The sequence below is a fragment of the Dendropsophus ebraccatus genome, chromosome 3, assembly GCF_027789765.1.
Source record: "Dendropsophus ebraccatus isolate aDenEbr1 chromosome 3, aDenEbr1.pat, whole genome shotgun sequence".
NCBI classification, from domain to species: Eukaryota; Metazoa; Chordata; class Amphibia; order Anura; family Hylidae; genus Dendropsophus; species Dendropsophus ebraccatus.
In genome coordinates, this window is record NC_091456.1 from 198,809,592 (window position 1) to 198,833,511 (window position 23,920).

The 23,920-nt window shown below is 45.5% G+C and overlaps 1 protein-coding gene across 2 annotated transcripts in view; it reads left to right on the forward strand.

Annotated features, from left to right (window-relative positions):
* The window catches only part of CNTFR (ciliary neurotrophic factor receptor), a 391,711-nt gene that overhangs the window by 40,453 nt on the left and 327,338 nt on the right, over window positions 1–23,920 (forward strand). For both annotated transcript variants that reach the window (XM_069964886.1, XM_069964885.1), the window contains exon 2: window positions 22,937–22,989. The gene's annotated coding sequence lies outside the window, so the exon portion shown is untranslated. The remainder of the gene's footprint in view (window positions 1–22,936; window positions 22,990–23,920) is intronic.

A 23,920-nucleotide genomic window follows, 5' to 3' on the forward strand; every position in this document is an offset into this window, starting at 1 on the left:
CTACTACCCCACATCCTTCCCACTACACCATATCCCTCCCACTACACCATATTCCTCCTGCTACACCATATTCCTCCTGCTACCCAACATCCCTCCCACTGCACCACATCCCTCCCACTACCCCACATCCCTCCTACTACCCCACATCCCTCCCACTACACCACATTCCTCCCACTACACCACATCCCTCCTACTACCCCACATCCCTCCCTTTACCCCACATCCCTCCTACTACCCCACATCCCTCCCACTACACCACATCCCTCCCACTACACCACATCCCTCCTACTACACCACATCCCTCCCACTACACCACATCCCTCCTACTAAACCACATCCCTCCCACTACACCACATCTCTCCCACTACACCACATGCCTCCCACTACACCACATCCCTCCTACTAAACCACATCCCTCCCACTACACCACATCTCTCCCACTACACCACATGCCTCCCACTACACCACATCCCTCCTACTACCCCACATCCCTCCCACTACACCACATCCCTCCCACTACACCACATTCCTCCTACTACCCAACATCCCTCCCACTACCCCACATTCCTCCTACTACCCCACATCCTTCCCACTACACCACATCCCTCCCACTACACCATATTCCTCCTGCTACACCATATTCCTCCTGCTACCCAACATCCCTCCCACTGCACCACATCCCTCCCACTACCCCACATCCCTCCTACTACCCCACATCCCTCCCACTACACCACATTCCTCCTACTATCCAACATCCCTCCCACTACCCCACATCCCTCCCACTACCCCACATCCCTCCCACTACACCACATACAGATGTAGCCAGGGTTAACATGATCACAATGACGCATTTAACTCAACACTCTAATTGACTTAACATAGCTCTCTGACACAATTGTTGCGTCAGGGATCATGTTAACCCTGGCTACATCTGTACCTCCCACTATCCAACATCCCTCCCACTACACCACATTCCTCCAACTACCCAACATCCCTCCCACTACCCCACATCCCTCCCACTACACCACATACCTCCCACTACCCCACATCCCTCCTACTAAACCAGATCCCTCCCACTACACCACATCCCTCCCACTTCCCCACATCCCTCCTACTACCCAACATCCCTCCTACTACACCACATCCCTCCCACTACACCACATCCCTCCCACTACACCACATCCCTCCTACTAAACCACATCCCTCCCACTACACCACATCTCTCCCACTACACCACATCCCTCCTACTACCCAACATCCCTCCCACTACACCACATGCCTCCCACTATCCAACATCCCTCCCACTACACCACATGCCTCCCACTATCCAACATCCCTCCCACTACACCACATCCCTCCCACTACACCACATCTCCCCCACTGCACCACATGCCTCCCACTATCCAACATCCCTCCCACTTCCCCACATCTCTCCTACTACCCAACATCCCTCCCACTATCCAACATTCCTCCTACTACACCACATCCCTCCCACTACACCACATCCCTCCCACTACACCACATCCCTCCCACCACACCACATCCCTCCCACTACCCCACATCCCTCCCACTACACCACATTCCTCCCACTACACCACATCTCTCCCACTACACCACATCCCTCCCACTTCCCCACATCCCTCCTACTACCCAACATCCCTCCCACTACACCACATCCCTCCCACTACACCACATCCCTCCCACTACACCACATCCCTCCTACTAAACCACATCCCTCCCACTACACCACATCTCTCCCACTACACCACATCCCTCCCACTACACCACATCCCTCCTACTACCCAACATCCCTCCCACTACACCACATCCCTCCTACTACCCCACATCCCTCCCACTACACCACATCCCTCCTACTACCCCACATCCCTCCTACTACCCAACATCCCTCCCACTACACCACATCCCTCCCACTACACCACATGCCTCCCACTACACCACATCCCTCCTACTACCCCACATCCCTCCCACTACACCACATCCCTCCCACTACCCCACATCCTTCCCACTACACCACATCCCTCCCACTACACCATATTTCTCCTGATACCCCACATTCCTCCCACTACACCACATCCCTCCCACTACACCACATCCCTCCCACTACCCCACATCCCTCCCACTACACCACATCCCTCCTACTAAACCACATCCCTCCTACTACCCCACATCCCTCCCACTACACCACATCCCTCCTACTAAACCACATCCCTCCCACTACACCACATCCCTCCCACTACACCACATCCCTCCTACTAAACCACATCCCTCCCACTACACCACATCCCTCCCACTACACCACATCCCTCCCACTACACCACATCCCTCCCACTACACCACATTCCTCCCACTACACCACATCCCTCCCACTACACCATATCCCTCCCACTACCCCACATCCCTCCCACTACACCACATCCCTCCCACTACACCACATCCCTCCTACTAAACCACATCCCTCCCACTACACCACATCCCTCCTACTACCCCACATCCCTCCCACTACACCACATCCCTTTCACTACCCACATCCTTCCCACTACCCCACACATCCCCTATTACCGCACATATCCCCTAATACCCCACACATCCCCTACTACCCCACATCCTTCCCACTACCCCACACATCCCCTACTACACCACATCCTTCCTACTGCGCCATCTCTCTTGTTTCAGATCCTTAAACAAAATGTAATAGAAGACAAAGACGTGTCGGCCATTAAGCAGTAACCTTGCAGGATTACAGTGACCGCAGTGCAACCTCAATGTTTTTCAGTGATCTCACGGCTGTAATATTTATTCTTATAAAAATGATGAAATTCACAGCAATCCAGAGATTGAGCCGAAATGTTCTGTAGTGTCAGGATGTATGCGATAAATCAGAGCCGGGAGACTTACTTATACTGTGTGTCTGATGGGGGTGTTAGGGCCCTATTCCACAGTAACGATAATCGGGCGGATCGTCCACATTTGGCCCGATTCGGCCGATTATCGTTCGGTGAAATAGAGAGAACGATCAGCGGATGATCGTGTCATCGGCTGATCGTTCATTTAGGGCCAGACCTAAAATCATCGTTCCCACACTGCGCATCGCTATGGTTGAATAGCGGTGCGCGGCGGGCGACCGACGATTTCACAAGCAGTAGCAGCATACATTACCTGCAGGTCTTCTTCTCTGCGCTGTCTTCCTCCCCGGGTCCCGCGCGCTCTATCTTCAGAATGTCCGGTCAGCTGACGGAGCGCTCAGCCAATCACAGGCCGGGGCCGCCGCGGCCTGTGATTGGCTGAGTGTGGCCTGTCAGCTGACCGCCCATTCTGAAGATAGATCGCGAGGGACCCGGGGAGGAAGACAGCGCAGAGAAGAAGACCTGCAGGTAATGTATGATGCTGCAAGGACATCGGTAACGATGTCCCTGTAGCCCTCGCTCAACGTACATCGGGCCGTGGAATAGGCCCAGTAAACGAGCGGCAATCTAGCAGATCGCCACTCATTTACATCGTTGATCAGGCCCTCCTCGGCCCGTGGAATAGGACCCTTAGGCTCTAGCGTCTAAGGGTCTGGGGTCTGTATTAGTTTAGGGGTCTGGTCTGGGGTATATATTAGATTAGGGGACTGACCTGGGGTCTGGATTAATTTAGGGGTCTGGGGTCTGTATTAGTTTAGGGGTCTGGGGTCTGTATTAGTTTAGGGGACTGACCTGGGGTCTGGATTAATTTAGGGGTCTGGGGTCTGTATTAGTTTAGGGGTCTGGGGTCTGTATTAGTTTAGGGGTCTGGTCTGGGGTCTGTATTTAGGGGTCTGGTTAGGGGTCTGGTCTGGGGTCTGTATTAGTTAGGGTACTGGTCTGGGGTCTGTATTAGTTATGGGTCTGGTCTGGTCTCTATTAGTTTAGGGGTCTGGTCTCTGTATTAGTTTAGGGGTCCGGTCTGGGGTCTGTATTAGTTTAGGGGTCCGGTCTGGGGTCTGTATTAGTTTAGGGGTCCGGTCTGGGGTCTGTATTAGTTTAGGGGTCTGGTCTGGGGTCTTTATTAGTTTAGATGTCTGGTCTAGGGTCTGTATTAGTTTAGGGGTCTGGTCTGGGGTCTGTATTAGTTTAGGGGTCTGGTCTGGGGTCTGTATTAGTTTAGCGGTCTGGTCTGGGGTCTGTATTTAGGGGACTGGTCTGGGGTCTGTATTAGTTTAGAGGTCTGGTCTGGTCTCTGTATTAGTTTAGGGGTCTGGTCTGGGGTCTGTATTAGTTCAGGGGTCTGGTCTGGGGTCTGTATTAGTTTAAGGGTCTGGGGTCTGTGTTAGTTTAGGGGTCTGGTCTGGGGTCTGTATTAGTTTATGGGTCTGGGGTCTGTATTAGTTTAGGGGTCTGGTCTGAGATCTGTATTAGTTTAGAGGTCTGGTCTGGGGTTTGTACTAGTTTAGGGGTTTGGTCTGGGGTCTGTATTAGTTTAGGGGTCTGGGGTCTGTATTTAGGGGTCTGGTCTGGGGTCTGTATTAGTTTAGGGGTTTGGTCTGGGGTCTGTATTAGTTTACGGGTTTGGTCTGGGGTCTGTATTAGTTTAGGGGTCTGGGGTCTGTATTAGTTTAGGGGTCTGGGGTCTGTATTAGTTTAGTGGTTTGGTCTGGGGCCTGTATTAGTTTAGGGGTCTGGGGTCTGTATTACTTTAGGGGTCTGGTCTGGGGTCTGTATTAGTTTAGGGGTCTGTATTAGTTTAGGGGTCTGGGGTCTGTATTAGTTTAGGGGTCCGGTCTGGGGTCTGTATTAGTTTAGGGGTCCGGTCTGGGTTCTCTATTAGTTTATGGGTCCGGTCTGGGGTCTCTATTAGTTTAGGGGTCTGGGGTCTGTATTAGTTTAGGGGTCTGGTCTGGGGTCTGTATTAGTTTAGCGGTCTGGTCTGGAGTCTGTTTTAGTTTAGGGGTCCGGTCTGGGGTCTGTATTAGTTAGGGGGTCTGGTCTGTGGTCTGTATTAGTTTAGTGGTCTGGTCTGGGGTCTGGATTAGTTTAGGGGTCTGGGGTCTGGATTAGTTTAGGGGTCTGGGGTCTGTATTAGTTTAGGGGTCCGTTCTGGGGTCTGTATTAGTTTAGTGGTCTGGTCTGGGGTCTGGATTAGTTTAGGGGTCTGGGGTCTGGATTAGTTTAGGGGTCTGGGGTCTGGATTATTTTAGGTGTCCGGTCTGGGGTCTGTATTAGTTTAGGGGTCTGGAGTCTGTATTAGTTTAGGGGTCTGGTCCGGGGTCTGTATTAGTTTAGGGGTCTGGAGTCTGTATTAGTTTAGCGGTCTGGTCTCGGGTCTTTATTACTTTAGGGGTCTGGTCTGGGGTCTGTATTAGTTTAGGGGTCTGGTCTGGGGTCTGTATTAGTTTAGGGGTCTGGGGTCTGTATTTAGGGGTCTGGTCTGGGGTCTGTATTAGTTTAGGGGTTTGGTCTGGGGTCTGTATTAGTTTACGGGTTTGGTCTGGGGTCTGTATTAGTTTAGGGGTCTGGGGTCTGTATTAGTTTAGGGGTCTGGGGTCTGTATTAGTTTAGTGGTTTGGTCTGGGGCCTGTATTAGTTTAGGGGTCTGGGGTCTGTATTACTTTAGGGGTCTGGTCTGGGGTCTGTATTAGTTTAGGGGTCTGTATTAGTTTAGGGGTCTGGGGTCTGTATTAGTTTAGGGGTCCGGTCTGGGGTCTGTATTAGTTTAGGGGTCCGGTCTGGGTTCTCTATTAGTTTATGGGTCCGGTCTGGGGTCTCTATTAGTTTAGGGGTCTGGGGTCTGTATTAGTTTAGGGGTCTGGTCTGGGGTCTGTATTAGTTTAGCGGTCTGGTCTGGAGTCTGTTTTAGTTTAGGGGTCCGGTCTGGGGTCTGTATTAGTTAGGGGGTCTGGTCTGTATTAGTTTAGTGGTCTGGTCTGGGGTCTGGATTAGTTTAGGGGTCTGGGGTCTGGATTAGTTTAGGGGTCTGGGGTCTGTATTAGTTTAGGGGTCCGTTCTGGGGTCTGTATTAGTTTAGTGGTCTGGTCTGGGGTCTGGATTAGTTTAGGGGTCTGGGGTCTGGATTAGTTTAGGGGTCTGGGGTCTGGATTATTTTAGGTGTCCGGTCTGGGGTCTGTATTAGTTTAGGGGTCTGGAGTCTGTATTAGTTTAGGGGTCTGGTCCGGGGTCTGTATTAGTTTAGGGGTCTGGAGTCTGTATTAGTTTAGCGGTCTGGTCTCGGGTCTTTATTACTTTAGGGGTCTGGTCTGGGGTCTGTATTAGTTTAGGGGTCTGGTCTGGGGTCTGTATTAGTTTAGGGGTCTGGTCTGGGGTCTGTATTAGTTTAGGGGTCTGGTCTGGGGTCTGTATTAGTTTAGGGGTCTGGGGTCTGTATTACTTTAGGGGTCTGGTCTGGGGTCTGTATTAGTTTAGGGGTCTGGTCTAGGGTCTGTATTAGTTTAGGGGTCTGGGGTCTGTATTAGTTTAGGGGTCTGGTCTGTATTAGTTTAGAGGTCTGGTCTGGGGTCTGTATTAGTTTAGGGGTCTGGTCTGGGGTCTGTATTAGTTTAGAGGTCTGGTCTGGGGTCTGTATTAGTTTAGAGGTCTGGGGTCTGTATTAGGTTAGAGGTCTGGTCTGGGGTCTGTATTAGTTTAGGGGTCTGGTCTGGGGTCTGTAATAGCTTAGGGGTCTGGTCTGGGGTCTGTATTAGTTTAGGGGTCTGGTCTGGGGTCTGTATTAGTTTAGCGGTCCGGTCTGGGGTCTGTATTAGTTTAGCGGTCTGGTCTGGAGTCTGTATTAGTTTAGGGGTTTGGTCTGGGGTCTGTATTAGTTTAGCGGTCTGGTCTGGGGTCTGTATTAGTTTAGGGGTCTGGTCTGGGGTCTGTATTAGTTTAGCGGTCCGGTCTGGGGTCTGTATTAGTTTAGGGGTCTGGTCTGGGGTCTGTATTAGTTTAGGGGTCTGGTCTGGGGTCTGTATTAGTTTAGGGGTCTGGTCTGGGGTCTGTATTAGTTTAGCGGTCCGGTCTGGGGTCTGTATTAGTTTAGGGGTCTGGTCTGGGGTCTGTATTAGTTTAGCGGTCTGGTCTGGAGTCTGTATTAGTTTAGGGGTCTGGTCTGGGGTCTGTATTAGTTTAGCGGTCTGGTCTGGGGTCTGTATTAGTTTAGGGGTCTGGTCTGGGGTCTGTATTAGTTTAGGGGTCCGGTCTGGGGTCTGTATTAGTTTAGGGGTCCGGTCTGGGGTCTGTATTAGTTTAGCGGTCCGGTCTGGGGTCTGTATTAGTTTAGTGGTCTGGTCTGGAGTCTGTATTAGTTTAGGGGTCCAGTCTGGGGTCTGTATTAGTTTATGGGTCCGGTCTGGGGTCTGTATTAGTTTAGGGGTCTGGTCTATGGTCTGTATTAGTTTAGGGGTCTGGTCTATGGTCTGTATTAGTTTAGGGGTCTGGTCTGGGGTCTGTATTAGTTTAGCGGTCTGGTCTGGAGTCTGTATTAGTTTAGGGGTCCGGTCTGGGGTCTGTATTAGTTTAGGGGTCCGGTCTGGGGTCTCTATTAGTTTATGGGTCCGGTCTGGGGTCTCTATTAGTTTAGGGGTCTGGAGTCTGTTTTAGTTTAGGGGTCTGGTCTGGGGTCTGTATTAGTTAGGGGGTCTGGTCTGTGGTCTGTATTAGTTTAGTGGTCTGGTCTGGGGTCTGGATTAGTTTAGGGGTCTGGGGTCTGGATTAGTTTAGGGGTCTGGGGTCTGTATTAGTTTAGGGGTCCGGTCTGGGGTCTGTATTAGTTTAGGGGTCTGGGGTCTGTATTATTTTAGGGGTCCGGTCTGGGGTCTGTATTAGTTTAGGGGTCTGGAGTCTGTATTAGTTTAGGGGTCTGGTCCGGGGTCTGTATTAGTTTAGGGGTCTGGTCTGGAGTCTGTATTAGTTTAGCGGTCTGGTCTCGGGTCTTTATTACTTTAGGGGTCTGGTCTGGGGTCTGTATTAGTTTAGGGGTCTGCTCTGGGGTCTGTATTAGTTTAGGGGTCTGGTCTGGGGTCTGTATTACTTTAGGGGTCTGGTCTGGGGTCTGTATTAGTTTAGGGGTCTGGTCTGGGGTCTGTATTAGTTTAGGGGTCTGTATTAGTTTAGGGATCTGGTCTGGGGTCTGTATTAGTTTAGCGGTCTGGTCTGGGGTCTTTATTAGTTTAGGGGTCTGGTCTGGGGTCTGTATTAGTTTAGGGGGTCTGGTCTGGGGTCTGTATTAGTTTAGGGGTCTGGTCTGGGGTCTATATTAGTTTAGAGGTCTGGTCTGGTGTCTGTATTAGTTTAGAGGTCTTGGGTCTGTATTAGGTTAGAGGTCTGGTCTGGGGTCTGTATTAGTTTAGGGGTCTGGTCTGGGGTCTGTAATAGCTTAGGGGTCTGGTCTGGGGTCTGTATTAGTTTAGGGGTCTGGTCTGGGGTCTGTATTAGTTTAGCGGTCCGGTCTGGGGTCTGTATTAGTTTAGGGGTCTGGTCTGGGGTCTGTATTAGTTTAGCGGTCTGGTCTGGAGTCTGTATTAGTTTAGGGGTCTGGTCTGGGGTCTGTATTAGTTTAGCGGTCTGGTCTGGAGTCTGTATTAGTTTAGGGGTCTGGATTAGTTTAGGGGTCCAGTCTGGGGTCTGTATTAGTTTATGGGTCCGGTCTGGGGTCTGTATTAGTTTAGGGGTCTGGGGTCTGTATTAGTTTAGGGGTCTGGTCTATGGTCTGTATTAGTTTAGGGGTCTGGTCTGGGGTCTGTATTAGTTTAGCGGTCTGGTCTGGAGTCTGTATTAGTTTAGGGGTCCGGTCTGGGGTCTGTATTAGTTAGGGGGTCTGGTCTGTGGTCTGTATTAGTTTAGTGGTCTGGTCTGGGGTCTGGATTAGTTTAGCGGTCTGTATTAGTTTAGGGGTCTGGGGTCTGGATTAGTTTAGGGGTCTGGGGTCTGGATTAGTTTAGGGGTCTGGGGTCTGTATTAGTTTAGGGGTCTTGTCTGCGGTCTGTATTACTTTAGGGGTCTGGTCTGGGGTCTGTATTAGTTTAGGGGTCTGGTCTGGGGTCTGTATTAGTTTAGGGGTCTGTATTAGTTTAGGGGTCTGGGGTCTGTATTAGTTTAAGGGTCCGGTCCGGGTTCTGTATTAGTTTAGGGGTCTGGAGTCTGTATTAGTTTAGGGGTCTGGTCAGGGGTCTGTATTAGTTTAGGGGTCTGGTCTGGAGTCTGTATTAGTTTAGCAGTCTGGTCTGGAGTCTGTATTAGTTTAGGGGTCTGGTCTGGGGTCTGTATTAGTTTAGGGGTCTGGGGTCTGTATTAGTTTAGGGGTCTGGTCTGGGGTCTGTATTAGTTTAGCGGTCTGGTCTGGAGTCTGTATTAGTTTAGGGGTCTGGTCTGGGGTCTGTTATAGGTTAGGGGTCTGGTCTGGGGTCTGTATTAGTTTAGAGGTCTGGTCTGGGGTCTGTATTAGTTTAGGGGTCTGGTCTGGGGTCTGTATTACTTTAGGGGTCTGGTCTGGGGTCTGTATTAGTTTAGGGGTCTGGTCTGTATTAGTTTAGGGGTCTGGTCTGGGGTCTGTATTAGTTTAGGGGGTCTGGTCTGGGGTCTGTATTAGTTTAGAGGTCTGGTCTGGGGTCTGTATTAGTTTAGAGGTCTGGTCTGGGGTCTGTATTAGTTTAGAGGTCTGGTCTGGGGTCTGTATTAGGTTAGGGGTCCGGTCTGGGGTCGGTAATAGGTTAGGGGTCTGGTCTGGGGTCTGTATTATTTTAGGGGTCTGGTCTGGGGTCTGTATTAGTTTAGGGGTCCGGTCTGGGGTCTGTATTAGGTTAGGGGTCTGGTCTGGGGTCTGTATTAGTTTAGGGGTCTGGGGTCTGTATTAGTTTAGGGGTCTGGTCTGGGGTCTGTATTAGTTTAGGGGTCTGGTCTGGGGTCTGTATTAGTTTAGGGGTCTGGTCTGGGGTCTGTATTAGTTTAGGGGTCTGGTCTGGAGTCTGTATTAGTTTAGGGGTCCGGTCTGGGGTCTGTATTAGTTTATGGGTCCGGTCTGGGGTCTGTATTAGTTTAGGGGTCTGGGGTCTGTATTAGTTTAGGGGTCTGGTCCGGGGTCTGTATTAGTTTAGGGGTCTGGTCTGGGGTCTGTATTAGTATAGCGGTCTGGTCTGGAGTCTGTATTAGTTTAGGGGTCCGGTCTGGGGTCTGTATTAGTTAGGGGTCTGGTCTGTGGTTTGTATTAGTTTAGTGGTCTGGTCTGGGGTCTGGATTAGTTTAGGGGTCTGTATTAGTTTAGGGGTCCGGTCTGGGGTCTGTATTAGTTTAGGGGTCCGGTCTGGGGTCTGTATTAGTTTAGGGGTCTTGGGTCTGTATTAGTTTAGGGGTCCGGTCTGGGGTCTGTATTAGTTTAGGGGTCCGGTCTGGGGTCTATTAGTTTAGGGGTCTGGGGTCTGTATTAGTTTAGGGGTCTGGTCTGCGGTCTGTATTACTTTAGGGGTCTGGTCTGGGGTCTGTATTAGTTTAGGGGTCTGGTCTGGGGTCTGTATTAGTTTAGGGGTCTGTATTAGTTTAGGGGTCTGGGGTCTGTATTAGTTTAAGGGTCCGGTCTGGGTTCTGTATTAGTTTAGGGGTCTGGAGTCTGTATTAGTTTAGGGGTCTGGTCAGGGGTCTGTATTAGTTTAGGGGTCTGGTCTGGAGTCTGTATTAGTTTAGCAGTCTGGTCTGGGGTCTTTATTAGTTTAGGGGTCCGGTCTGGGGTCTGTATTAGTTTAGGGGTCTGGTCTGGGGTCTGTATTAGTTTAGGGGTCTGGTCTGGGGTCTGTTATAGGTTAGGGGTCTGGTCTGGGGTCTGTATTAGTTTAGGGGTCTGGGGTCTGTATTAGTTTAGGGGTCTGGTCTGGGGTCTGTATTACTTTAGGGGTCTGGTCTGGGGTCTGTATTAGTTTAGGGGTCTGGTCTGTATTAGTTTAGGGGTCTGGTCTGGGGTCTGTATTAGTTTAGGGGGTCTGGTCTGGGGTCTGTATTAGTTTAGGGGTCTGGTCTGGGGTCTGTATTAGTTTAGAGGTCTGGTCTGGGGTCTGTATTAGTTTAGAGGTCTGGTCTGGTGTCTGTATTAGGTTAGAGGTCTGGTCTGGGGTCTGTATTAGTTTAGGGGTCCGGTCTGGGGTCTGTAATAGGTTAGGGGTCTGGTCTGGGGTCTGTATTAGTTTAGGGGTCTGGTCTGGGGTCTGTATTAGTTTAGAGGTCTGGTCTGGGGTCTGTATTAGTTTAGAGGTCTGGTCTGGGGTCTGTATTAGGTTAGAGGTCTGGTCTGGGGTCTGTATTAGTTTAGGGGTCCGGTCTGGGGTCGGTAATAGGTTAGGGGTCTGGTCTGGGGTCTGTATTATTTTAGGGGTCTGGTCTGGGGTCTGTATTAGTTTAGGGGTCCGGTCTGGGGTCTGTATTAGGTTAGGGGTCTGGTCTGGGGTCTGTATTAGTTTAGGGGTCTGGGGTCTGTATTAGTTTAGGGGTCTGGTCTGGGGTCTGTATTAGTTTAGGGGTCTGGTCTGGGGTCTGTATTAGTTTAGGGGTCTGATCTGGGGTCTGTATTAGTTTAGGGGTCTGGTCTGGAGTCTGTATTAGTTTAGGGGTCCGGTCTGGGGTCTGTATTAGTTTATGGGTCCGGTCTGGGGTCTGTATTAGTTTAGGGGTCTGGGGTCTGTATTAGTTTAGGGGTCTGGTCTGGGGTCTGTATTAGTTTAGGGGTCTGGTCTGCGGGTCTGTATTAGTTTAGCGGTCTGGTCTGGAGTCTGTATTAGTTTAGGGGTCCGGTCTGGGGTCTGTATTAGTTAGGGGTCTGGTCTGTGGTTTGTATTAGTTTAGTGGTCTGGTCTGGGGTCTGGATTAGTTTAGGGGTCTGTATTAGTTTAGGGGTCCGGTCTGGGGTCTGTATTAGTTTAGGGGTCCGGTCTGGGGTCTGTATTAGTTTAGGCGTCTTGGGTCTGTATTAGTTTAGGGGTCCGGTCTGGGGTCTGTATTAGTTTAGGGGTCCGGTCTGGGGTCTGTATTAGTTTAGGGGTCTGGAGTCTGTATTAGTTTAGCGGTCTGGTCTGGGGTCTGTATTAGTTTAGGGGTCCGGTCTGGGGTCTGTATTAGTTTAGGGGACTGGTCTGGGGTCTATATTAGTTAGGGGTCTGGTCTGGGGTCTGTATTAGTTTAGGGGTCTGGTCTGGGGTCTGTATTAGTTTAGGGGTCCGGTCTGGGGTCTGTATTAGTTTAGGGGTCTGGTCTGGAGTCTGTATTAGTTTAGCGGTCTGGTCTGGGGTCTGTATTAGTTTAGCGGTCTGGTCTGGGGTCTGTATTAGTTTAGCGGTCTGGGTCAGACTGCTGGGTAGCAATCTCAGTTGTCAGGGTAAGAACTTGTACAATGAGAGAAGACGTCTCCTGAGAGTCAGTGAATAATGGAGGAGCTGTCATCCCTCCTGGTATAGGAAATAAATTAATGTCACAAACAGAGAGGGGCATCTTGGATGGCTATGGGCCCCCCGGATCTTTGAGCCCTTGGTGGTCACCCATAATGTCTGGAGTATATTCCACCACTGGGTAGAGACCCCCAGACTGAGGTACAATCATTACACTACTGTAATCTCTTCATCTTACTGCACCGGTTTCTTTGACTTTTGTCGAACATGTGAAACGAGTGATAAAAATGGAACCATAGAAGTGGGCACATATCTATCTATATATATTTATTATTTTCCTGACCCTGTGCTTTTGTGACCGTCAGTTCTGCTTCATCTGAGCAGTCAGAGAACCTGTGATATATATAGCCGGGCTCACAGCGTGTTCTCCGGCGTCTGCTCCTGGACGTGGCGCTGACCGTGCTCTTATTGTATGTAACGTAATGAGTGTCAGAATATAGTAACATCTGATGGCGGCATTATAGATGACAGCTCACGTCTCCGGCTCACAGCACATGGCTGCAGGCTCAGTCACAGGCTACATATATGTGTACATTGATGAGTGTAGTCATGGCGGCGTCTTCTGGCGGCGTTCCTCTCTGTAATGACATCATCACATATTTCTTTATATCTATAGAACTCATATATCAGATTTTGGATGCCCCCCCCCCCACCATTCCTCCTAATAAGCCAATATCTATGCAGCCGTCATAGTGGCTGACGTCGCCCTCCTGCAGGCTTGTGGTGACTGCCATCTCTTTAGGCTCATAGTAACAGAAGGGATTGTCAAAACACTTACAAATATTTATATGGCGTCAGCTATACAGACACTACGGACGTGTCTGCTGTATAGATTTATACAGAAACTACGGACGTGTCTGATCAATAGATTTATAATGAAACCACGGACGTGTCTGATCAATAGATTTATAATGAAACTACGGACGTGTCTGATCAATAGATTTATACAGAAACCACGGACGTGTCTGATGTATAGATTTATACGGAAACTACGGATGTGTCTCATCTATAAAGTTATACAGATACTACGGACGTGTCTGATCAATAGATTTATACAGATACTACGGACGTGTCTCATCTATAGAGTTATACAGATGCTACGGACGTGTCTCATCTATAGAGTTATACAGATACTACGGACGTGTCTCATCTATAGAGTTATACAGATACTATGGACGTGTCTCATCTATAGAGTTATACAGATACTACGGACGTGTCTCATCTATAGAGTTATACAGATGCTACGGACGTGTCTCATCTATAGAGTTATACAGATACTATGGACGTGTCTCATCTATAGAGTTATACAGATACTATGGACGTGTCTCATCTATAGAGTTATACAGACGCTATAGACGTGTCTCATCTATAGAGTTATACAGATACTACGGACGTGTCTCATCTATAGTTTTACAGTTACTATGGACGTTTCTCATCTATAGAGGCAACAGATACTATGGACGTGTCTCATCTATGAGTTATACAGGAACTACGGACGTGTCTCATCTATAGAGTTATACAGATACTATGGACGTGTCTCATCTATAGAGTTATACAGATACTATGGACGTGTTTCATCTATGAGTTATACAGATACTACGGACGTGTCTCATCTATAGAGTTATACAGACGCTATGGACGTGTCATCTATAGAGTTATACAGATACTACGGACGTGTTTCATCTATAGAGTCATACAGATACTACGGACGTGTCTCATCTATAGAGTTATACAGATGCTATGGACGTCTCTCATCTATGAGTTATACAGATACTATGGACGTCTCTCATCTATGAGTTATACAGACGCTATGGACGTCTCTCATCTATGAGTTATACAGATACTACGGACGTGTCTCATCTATAGAGTTATACAGATAATATGGACGTGTCTCATGTATAGAGTTATACAGATACTACGGACGTGTCTCATCTATAGAGTCATACAGTTACTATGGACGTGTCTCATCTATAGAGTTATACAGACGCTATGGACGTCTCTCATCTATGAGTTATACAGATACTATGGACGTGTTTTATCTATGAGTTATACAGATACTATGGACGTGTTTCATCTATAGAGTTATACAGATACTACGGACGTGTCTCATCTAGAGAGTTATACAGACGCTATGGACGTGTCTCATCTATAGAGGCAACAGATACTATGGACGTGTCTCATCTATAGAGTTATACAGATACTATGGACGTGTCTCATCTATAGTTATACAGTTACTATGGACGTTTCTCATCTATAGAGTTATACAGATACTATGGACGTTTCTCATCTATAGAGTTATACAGATACTATGGACGTGTTTCATCTATGAGTTATACAGGAACTACGGACGTGTCTCATCTATAGAGTTATACAGATACTATGGACGTGTTTCATCTATGAGTTATACAGATACTACGGACGTGTCTCATCTATAGAGTTATACAGACGCTATGGACGTGTCACATCTATAGAGTTATACAGATACTACGGACGTGTCTCATCTATAGAGTTATACAGATACTACGGACGTGTCTCATCTATAGAGTTATACAGATACTACGGACGTGTCTCATCTATAGAGTTATACAGATGCTATGGACGTCTCTCATCTATGAGTTATACAGATACTACGGACGTGTCTCATCTATAGAGTTATACAGATACTACGGACGTGTCTCATCTATAGAGTTATACAGATACTACGGACGTGTCTCATCTATAGAGTTATACAGACGCTATGGACGTGTCTCATCTATAGAGTTATACAGATACTACGGACGTGTCTCATTTATAGAGTTATACAGATGCTATGGACGTGTCTCATCTATAGAGTTATACAGATACTATGGACGTCTCTCATCTATGAGTTATACAGATACTATGGACGTGTCTCATCTATAGAGTTATACAGATACTACGAACGTGTCTCATCTATAGAGTTATACAGATACTACGGACGTGTCTCATCTATAGAGTTATACAGATGCTATGGACGTGTCTCATCTATAGAGTTATACAGATACTATGGACGTCTCTCATCTATGAGTTATACAGATACTATGGACGTGTCTCATCTATGAGTTATACAGATACTATGGACGTGTCTCATCTATAGAGTTATACAGATACTATGGACGTGTTTTATCTATGAGTTATACAGATACTATGGACGTGTCTCATCTATACAGTTATACAGATACTACGGACGTGTCTCATCTATAGAGTTATAGAGACACTATGGACGTGTCTCATCTATAGAGTTATACAGATACTACGGACGTCTCTCATCTATGAGTTATACAGATACTACGGACGTGTCTCATGTATAGTTATACAGATACTACGGACGTGTCTCATCTATAGAGTTATACAGATACTACGGACGTGTCTCATCTATAGAGTTATACAGTTACTATGGACGTGTCTCATCTATAGAGTTATACAGATACTATGGACGTGTCTCATCTATAGAGTTATACAGATGCTACGGACGTGTCTCATCTATAGAGTTATACAGATACTACGGACGTGTCTCATCTATAGATTTATACAGACGCTATGGACGTCTCATCTATGAGTTATACAGATACTATGGACGTGTTTCATCTATAGAGTTATACAGATACTACGGACGTGTCTCATCTAGAGAGATACAGATAATATGGACGTGTCTCATCTATAGAGTTATACAGATACTACGGACGTGTCTCATCTAGAGAGTTATACAGATACTACGGACGTGTCTCATCTATAGAGTTATACAGACGCTATGGACGTGTTTCATCTATAGAGTTATACAGATACTATGGACGTGTCTCATCTATAGAGTCATACAGATACTACGGACGTGTCTCATCTATAGAGTTATACAGATACTACGGACATGTCTCATCTATAGAGTTATACAGATACTACGGACGTGTCTCATCTATAGAGTTATACAGATACTACGGACGTGTCTCATCTATAGTTATACAGATACTACGGACGTGTCTCATCTAGAGAGTTATACAGACGCTATGGACGTGTCTCATTTATGAGTTATACAGATACTACGGACGTGTCTCATGTATAGTTATACAGATACTACGGACGTGTCTCATCTATAGAGTTATACAGATACTACGGACGTGTCTCATCTATAGAGTCATACAGATACTACGGACGTGTCTCATCTATAGTTATACAGATACTACAGACGTGTCTCATCTATAGAGTTATACAGATACTATGGACGTGTCTCATCTATAGAGTCATACAGATACTACGGACGTGTCTCATCTATAGTTATACAGACGCTATGGACGTGTCTCATTTATGAGTTAGAGCCTTAGTTAGTGATGACTTTAGAGAAGTTGCCTGAACCTTAGTTCCCACATTGGGAAGTCATTTTAGTGGGGAAATATAAATCATCATGGCTGCCACCTCAGCTAGAACAGGTAAGTACTTGGCATATACAAGAACCTGTACATTATTTTCTAATAGTAGCCTATGTTTCCCAGTATAAACAAAATAAGTATAACCTAGATTTAGAGGTTTTCTTAGGAAGTGGCATTGGCGCTGTTATTCTTCAGTCAAGATACTGTGATAACTGATGATGTTAAACTGGACAGTAGACCGGATACCATGGATAGAAGTTATAGTACCACATATAGTATAGCATACAGTGAAACCTAAGTTTATGCAAATGTGGTCTTTTATAGCAGTCATCCTATAATTAGAGATGATCGAACATCGGAAAATCTTAGGTTCTATCGAACTCAAACCTTGTCGAACCTTCTGCATTTGATTCCCCATGCCTTCTCGGTCTGTGGGAAAGGAGGAGACAGCCCGGGTACCGCCTGGAATTTCAGGATTCAGCTTATTACCTCGGCTGAATCCCGGAATTCCAGGCGGTACCCGGGCTGTCTTCTTCTTCCCCACGAACTGGGAAGGCATCGGGAATTAAATGTGGATGCCTTCCCGGTCCTCACCCCCAGTATTGCTCTCTATTTGATTCATAGTCCCAAGCAAGGCTACTTATTCCTTTATGGCCCTCCTTCTCATTCCTTGTCTCCAATGTAGGTCTCCAACTCATTTTTAGTCCCTAGCATGGTTCTTCATCTTCATCCCTAGTGTCTAGCATGGCTCCTCTCAGTTTTGGTCCTCAACTTGGCTTGGCTTTCCATCTCTATTTTGTCCCCATTATGGCTTACCATCTTTTCCCTGGTCTCTTGCATGGCTCTTCATCTCAGTTTTGTTACTTAGCTTGGCTTCCCATCTCTATAATGTTCCTAGCACGTCCTCCTATTGTATTCCTGGTCTCTAGGATGGTTCATCTCAGTTCTGGTCCTTAACTTGGCTTTCCATCTCTATTTTGTCCCCATTATGGCTTACCATCTTATCCCTGGTCTCTTGCATGGCTCTTCATCTCAGTTTTGTTACTTAGCTTGGCTTCCCATCTCTGTAATGTTCCCAGCACGTCCTCCTATTGTATTCCTGGTCTCTAGGATGGTTCATCTCAGTTCTGGTCCTTAACTTGGCTTTCCATCTCTATATTGTCCTAGCATGGCTTTCCATCTTATTCCTGGTCTGTAGCATGGTCCCTCTTCTCAGTTCTGGTCCTCAGCTTGGCTTTTTATTTCTATATTGTCCTAGCATGGCTTCCCATCTTATTCCTGGTGTGTAGCATGGCTCCTCTTCTCAGTTCTGGTCCTCAGCTTGGCTTTACATTTCTATATTGCCGTAGCATGGCTTCCCATCGTATTCCTGGTGTGTAGCATGGCTCCTCTTCTCAGTTCTGGTCCTCAGCTTGGCTTTACATCTTCATATCGTCCGCAGCATGGCTTCCCATCTTATCCCTGGTCTCTAGCATGGCTCCTCCTCTAAATTCTGGTGCTCAACTTTGCTTCCCTTCTCTATTTTGCCCCCAGTATGGCTTCCCATCTTATCCCTGGTCTCTTGCATGGCTCTCCATCTCGGTTTTGTTACTTAGCTTGGCTTTCTATCTCTGTATTGTTCCCAGCAAATCTTTCTATTGTATTTCTGGTCTCTAGCATGGGTCTTCCTCTCATTTCTGGACCTCTGCTTGGCTTCCCATCTCTGTATTGTTCCTAGTGCATCTTCCTATTGTATTCCTGGTCTCTAGCATGGGTCTTCCTCTCACTTCGGGTCCTTAACTTGGCTTCCCATCTCTGTATTGTTCCCAGTGCGTCTTCCTATTGTATTCCTGGTCTCTAGCATGGCCCCTCCTCTCAGTTCTGACACTCAGCTTGGCTTCTCATCTCTGTAATGTTTCCAGCACGTCTTTCTATCATATTCCTGGTCTCTAGCATGGCTCCTTTTCTCAGTTATGGTAATCAGCTTGGCTTCTCATCTCAGTAATGTTTTCAGCACGTTTTTTCATTTGTATTCCTGGTCTCTAGTGTGGCTCTTACTCTCAGTTCTGGTCCTTAGCTTGACTTCCCTTTGATGTCTTATCCCCTACACAGCTTCCCATCTTATCCCATATCTCTTCATCTTAGTTTTGTTACTCAGCTTGGCTTCCCAGCTCTGTGTTGTTCCCAGCACATTTTCTTATTGTATTCTTGGTCTTTAGCATGGCTCCTCCTCTCAGCCGTGGTCCTCAGCGTGGCTTCCCAATACTGTCTTTTCCCCTGCATGGCTCCCTATCTTATTTGTGGTCCACAGCATGGCTCTTATCTCATTCCTAAATCCCAGAATGACTGCCCACTTCCTTTTGAGTCATTATAATTGCTTTCTATGTCAGTCGTGGTCCCCCGCATGGCCCTCTTGACCACAGATTGGCTGCTTCCTAAGTCCTAGTCTCCACCATGACTCTCATCTGATTGCTGGCCCCATGCATGGTTCCCATCTTGGTTTTAATACCAAGATTGATCCTTTTTCATCCCTGTTCCCCAGAATGGCTTTTCATCTTACCCCATGTCCCCATCCTGGCTCCCCATCTCATCCCTGTTCCTCATCATGTCTTATCCTATTCCATATCGCCAGCATGGCTCCTCTCCCTGTTGCAGCATGACGTGGGTTGCACCCACCCCATCGGAGATGCTTCTTTCCCTTCACTCTCAGATACAATAATGTATCACAATGCCAGCAGGATCTCTCCCTTGGAGTTCATGTTGAGTCTCCTCATCCTTCTTGTACCAGCTTGGTGATGCAGCATAGTTAGTCCAATGTGTGCTCTTTTTGGAGCTAAAAAATTTACTAACAAAGGGTTGGTCTCCTATAGAGTACAATGGGAGAAATATACATGGAGCTATTACACTCCGCACCATCTCTATTGAAGCCAACATTGGACCAAATACATGTAATTTCGATATCACATAATTATAAACCTGATATCAGCATCGTCCGTTGTCCTGTTGTGCTTGGAACCGGGTGTGACACTAATACTTTACATCACACTTGGACCTATTAGGGCTCGTTCCCACTGAGCAAAAGCAGCTGAATTTCTGCGCTGAATCAGCGCTGAAATTTCAGCCGTTAAAATAGGTGCAGAGCTAATTTCCATTGTGTTGAATGGAAATTCTGCTCTGCAGTTCACACAGTGGAATTTCCGCACTGAACTAATCCGCTTTCCGCCAGAAGAATGAACATGTTCATTCTTCCGCTAGCGGAAGCCTATACAAATCAATGGGGCTCTGATTTTCTGTTTCAGCGCGGATTCAGCGCGGATTCAGCGCGGAATACAAGCGTAATACAAGCGGAAATTACTCGCTGAATCAGCGCGGAAATGGGGAAAAGGGGGGGAGGAGGATTCTAGTATATGTTCTGGTATAGTCTAGTTTACTCACCAAATACTCGCTGAATTTCAGCGCTGAATGCATGCGGATTCAGCGCGGATTCCTCGAGTATTCCGCGCTGAATTTGTCAAGAGCTGATTACGAGCTGAACACTTTCCTAGCAGAATACGCAGGGATTCTGCTTACATTCTGCTTATATTCTGCTCGGAATTCAGCGTCAGTTGATTTCAGGCGGAAATATTTCCTTGCGTAATCCGCTCCTTTTGCTCTGTGTGAACGTAGCCTTAGACTTCCTTGGAGAAATGTTCCTCTTAATCCTTCTTGATATCGGTCATTGTTGATTCTGTACTGAATGTTATTTGACTTTTTGTCAGATAGGAGATGATGCGAGATGATCAGGAATCCAGAGATGTTGATCTTGGCCTCAGACCTGATACAATTATCCTGTATTTAGGACACTAGTAACGTTGATATCGGGCACCGGCACGGTTACTCTTTGGAAATTTCACTATTTTACTTGGAGCAAGTTGTGACCTTTGATCAGATCTTATATAGTTATATTATACTTATAGTTATAGTTACATTATAGTTAGACTTTTACTTATAGTTATACTTTTACTTATAATTACATTATACCTAATGTTTAGATAAGACACAATTTCCCCTGATATCTGATGGTGGCCATAGTGAGCGCAGCGTGAGTCATGGTTCTGTTGTACTTGGCTTACGATATGACACGCCAGACATGGAGATTATATTTGGTAACAAGTGTTGAACTTGACATTGGACCAGATACAATTCATCTTAATTTCACGCACAATACAAATCAGTGGTTGGTGTAATTACACTTCGCGTCAGTCATGGCACTGGGATACTTGGCACCAGATAGAGCTTGGCAGAACCCTCTGTTATCACCACAAAGCTAGTGATTAATACTACACTTGTTATTTATTATTATTATTTGTATTACTCATAATTATACATTATATATTGCATATAAATTACATATAATTTCTATGTAATATAAAAAAAAATATTTAAATTTAAAATTTTAAAAAATCCAGGTGAGATCTTTGATATTGATATATTTGAGAAACATATTACAAAAAAAATTGAAATACATTTGTTAAAATATTTTTTGTTACCCAAATATAAAAATATCCAAAATTGTTCCGGTTCCTGATCATTCTTTGTATTGTTCTCTAAAGTTTTGATGTGAAAAGGAGAAGTGAAAACTGGCTTAAAGTTTCCAAACTTTAGGGTTTGTATTAGGGCTTGTACCTATGTGTAACCACCTTTTAGTATTGGCCCGTTTATGCTTCAGTGACCACAATCTACTGTATGCACCCCTGACAAGAAGTCCTCCATCTTGAACCCTTATGTGTTATGTGGAATGTGTTAGAAAATTGCCTATTGCTTAAATCAAGCAAGAATTTTTAAGAATTCTGGTGTGTGTTTTTTTTTGCTCATATTTTAAGTTTGTATCTATTTAATAAGTTTATTCTTAAATCTTTTAGTTTTCATTCTGGCCACTAGGCTTTAAACTAGATTTCCTGTTCTCTCTGTGATGATAAGAAGGAGGCTGCTGTAAAATGACCTGCATAGCATTACAGCAAAAGGTGATGGCAGTACAAAGAAAAGACAATAGATGAAGCTCACTGCTCAGACTCCCCCTCTGGGTTAAATGATCTTTGCATGTGTTCCATACAAAGGCTAGGGTCTTAAGTTGGTCATTGTGTCTATAAGGTTTCCATAAAGTATGTAACTATTTATGTTAAAAAATAGACCCATAATAACATACAAAAATTTAAAAACATCACATTTACAAATTAGAAATTGATTAGAAAAGATTCTTCACTCTTCAGATCTAATCAGTAAAAATAATTCTAGATGATACATTCCCTTTAAGCTCTCAACATGTCAAATGCAGAATATTAAGATTTTGCTAAAGGCCAATTACCTTGGGTAAAATTCAGTGCCAGTCCCATCTTCCAGGGGGTTGATGATCCATGAATCCATATTAATTACAGTGTTTACATCCACGCGTACGTCATTATATGTTTCCACCTGGGTGCGACTGAGAGAGGAATTTTTTTCCTTGCCTGAAGAAAATGACTTATATGCGGTCAGATCTCTACCCGTCTCAACTCTCAATCTTTCCTTCGTATCATCTTAGAGAATTATCTGTGTGCCATCAATCACAAAGGGTAAAGAACTAAAGAGACATTAGTATTACTCAATCATCTTCTACTTTTGTAAGAGAAAACTACAAAAAAAATGTAAATCCAAAAATGTCTTGGGGTAGGGCAAAATTTTTTTTTATTTATTTGCAAAGAAATATCTTATAGTTCATCATGTTTCACTCTGACCATGTATACAGCTTAGTTTAGGATTTAAGTAAATTAACTTTTTTGTAAGTTTTTCAAACTTAAAATTATTTTTGAATTTTCTTTATTTTCTTTATGTTAATCACATGACCTTATTATTATGATTTACAGCTTTTGATCTACTGACATTCTATTTACACTTTAGAGGCCTAAAATGTAAAAAAATAAATAAATAATAATAATAATTTTTAACAAGATAAGTAATGGCAACCCGCAAGTCACATCAAATTTATTCCTACTGTAAATTATTTATGGAAACTTTTAGAAATGTGAGTCTTAAATGTTTTATTAAATATTAAATATGTTATCAAATTTTTTTTGCATTTCTGGCACATAATGGTTTTAAATGTTTTTGAGTGTTTGATCGTAATTTTTGTAAAAACCTAAGATTTATTTTTGTCTCTTCCTGGCAGAACAAAGCAGTAATCCACCTCGGGTTGAGAGAATCCGGCAGGACACCGTGTGGGTGAGTTTCCACTTTTCCTGGTGTTTTAGGTGTTTTGTTCATAATTGTGTATTTGTGTGCCCTTCAAAGTATTTCTTGGCTCCGGAGAGTTTTTTTGCCCTGCTGGTTTCTGGAGGACGTCTCTGGCAGGTACATATATGGCTTGTAGATTTGGTCTGACTTCTATGTTCTCCACCATCCTTTCCACCTTCACGAACTGAACAGTAATTGTTTGTTTCATGCTCAAGTCGTGGAAAGATTATAGCTGCGAATGGGGAAAATAAACCTCAACTTTCCCGGCTCTAAAACCTGGTCATTTTTACAGCGCCAAGAAAACTAAATTATATTAAATGAACTCTTGTAAATTAGAATTTATGGAGAGAATCGAAGGTGGGAAAAGCCTCGTTCTCCGGGATGGTTGAGTAGGGAGCATAGGAGATTAGGTTTTTCTTTTTTTTTCCCCGAATGCTCCTGAAAGGTGTTATATTTACAAGCCTGGCAATGAACTCTCCCCATTGATCTTGGAATCTGTACAGTAGAATGAACAGCTGTGTAAGCTTCCCCCCACACTCCCTCATTAACATGCCTTCCTTGTTCTCCAAGGGACCACCTCGGGCTGGTGGTGAAAGAACAGCAGCATTTCCTTGGCCCTTGCCTTTAATATTTACTTACACTTAGGACATAGAGCCTTCATGATGTCCTTCGAGCTTTATCGAAGAGTGCAACACCAACTCTTGTAGGCCACCTGTAGCTTTGCGGTTGTAACCCGATGCTTTTGGCTTTGACACATATACGGCCATTGTGAAACACAGTCATTCTGTGCATCTCCTTTTTCTAAGTTTCTCGTCTTCTGGTTAACTTGACCTTTCAATGACTTTGGCTTCATCTACCACACCTGTAAAACTCTTGTTTCATTGTGAAAAAACGACTTCAGACACAAGCATTTCTGAGA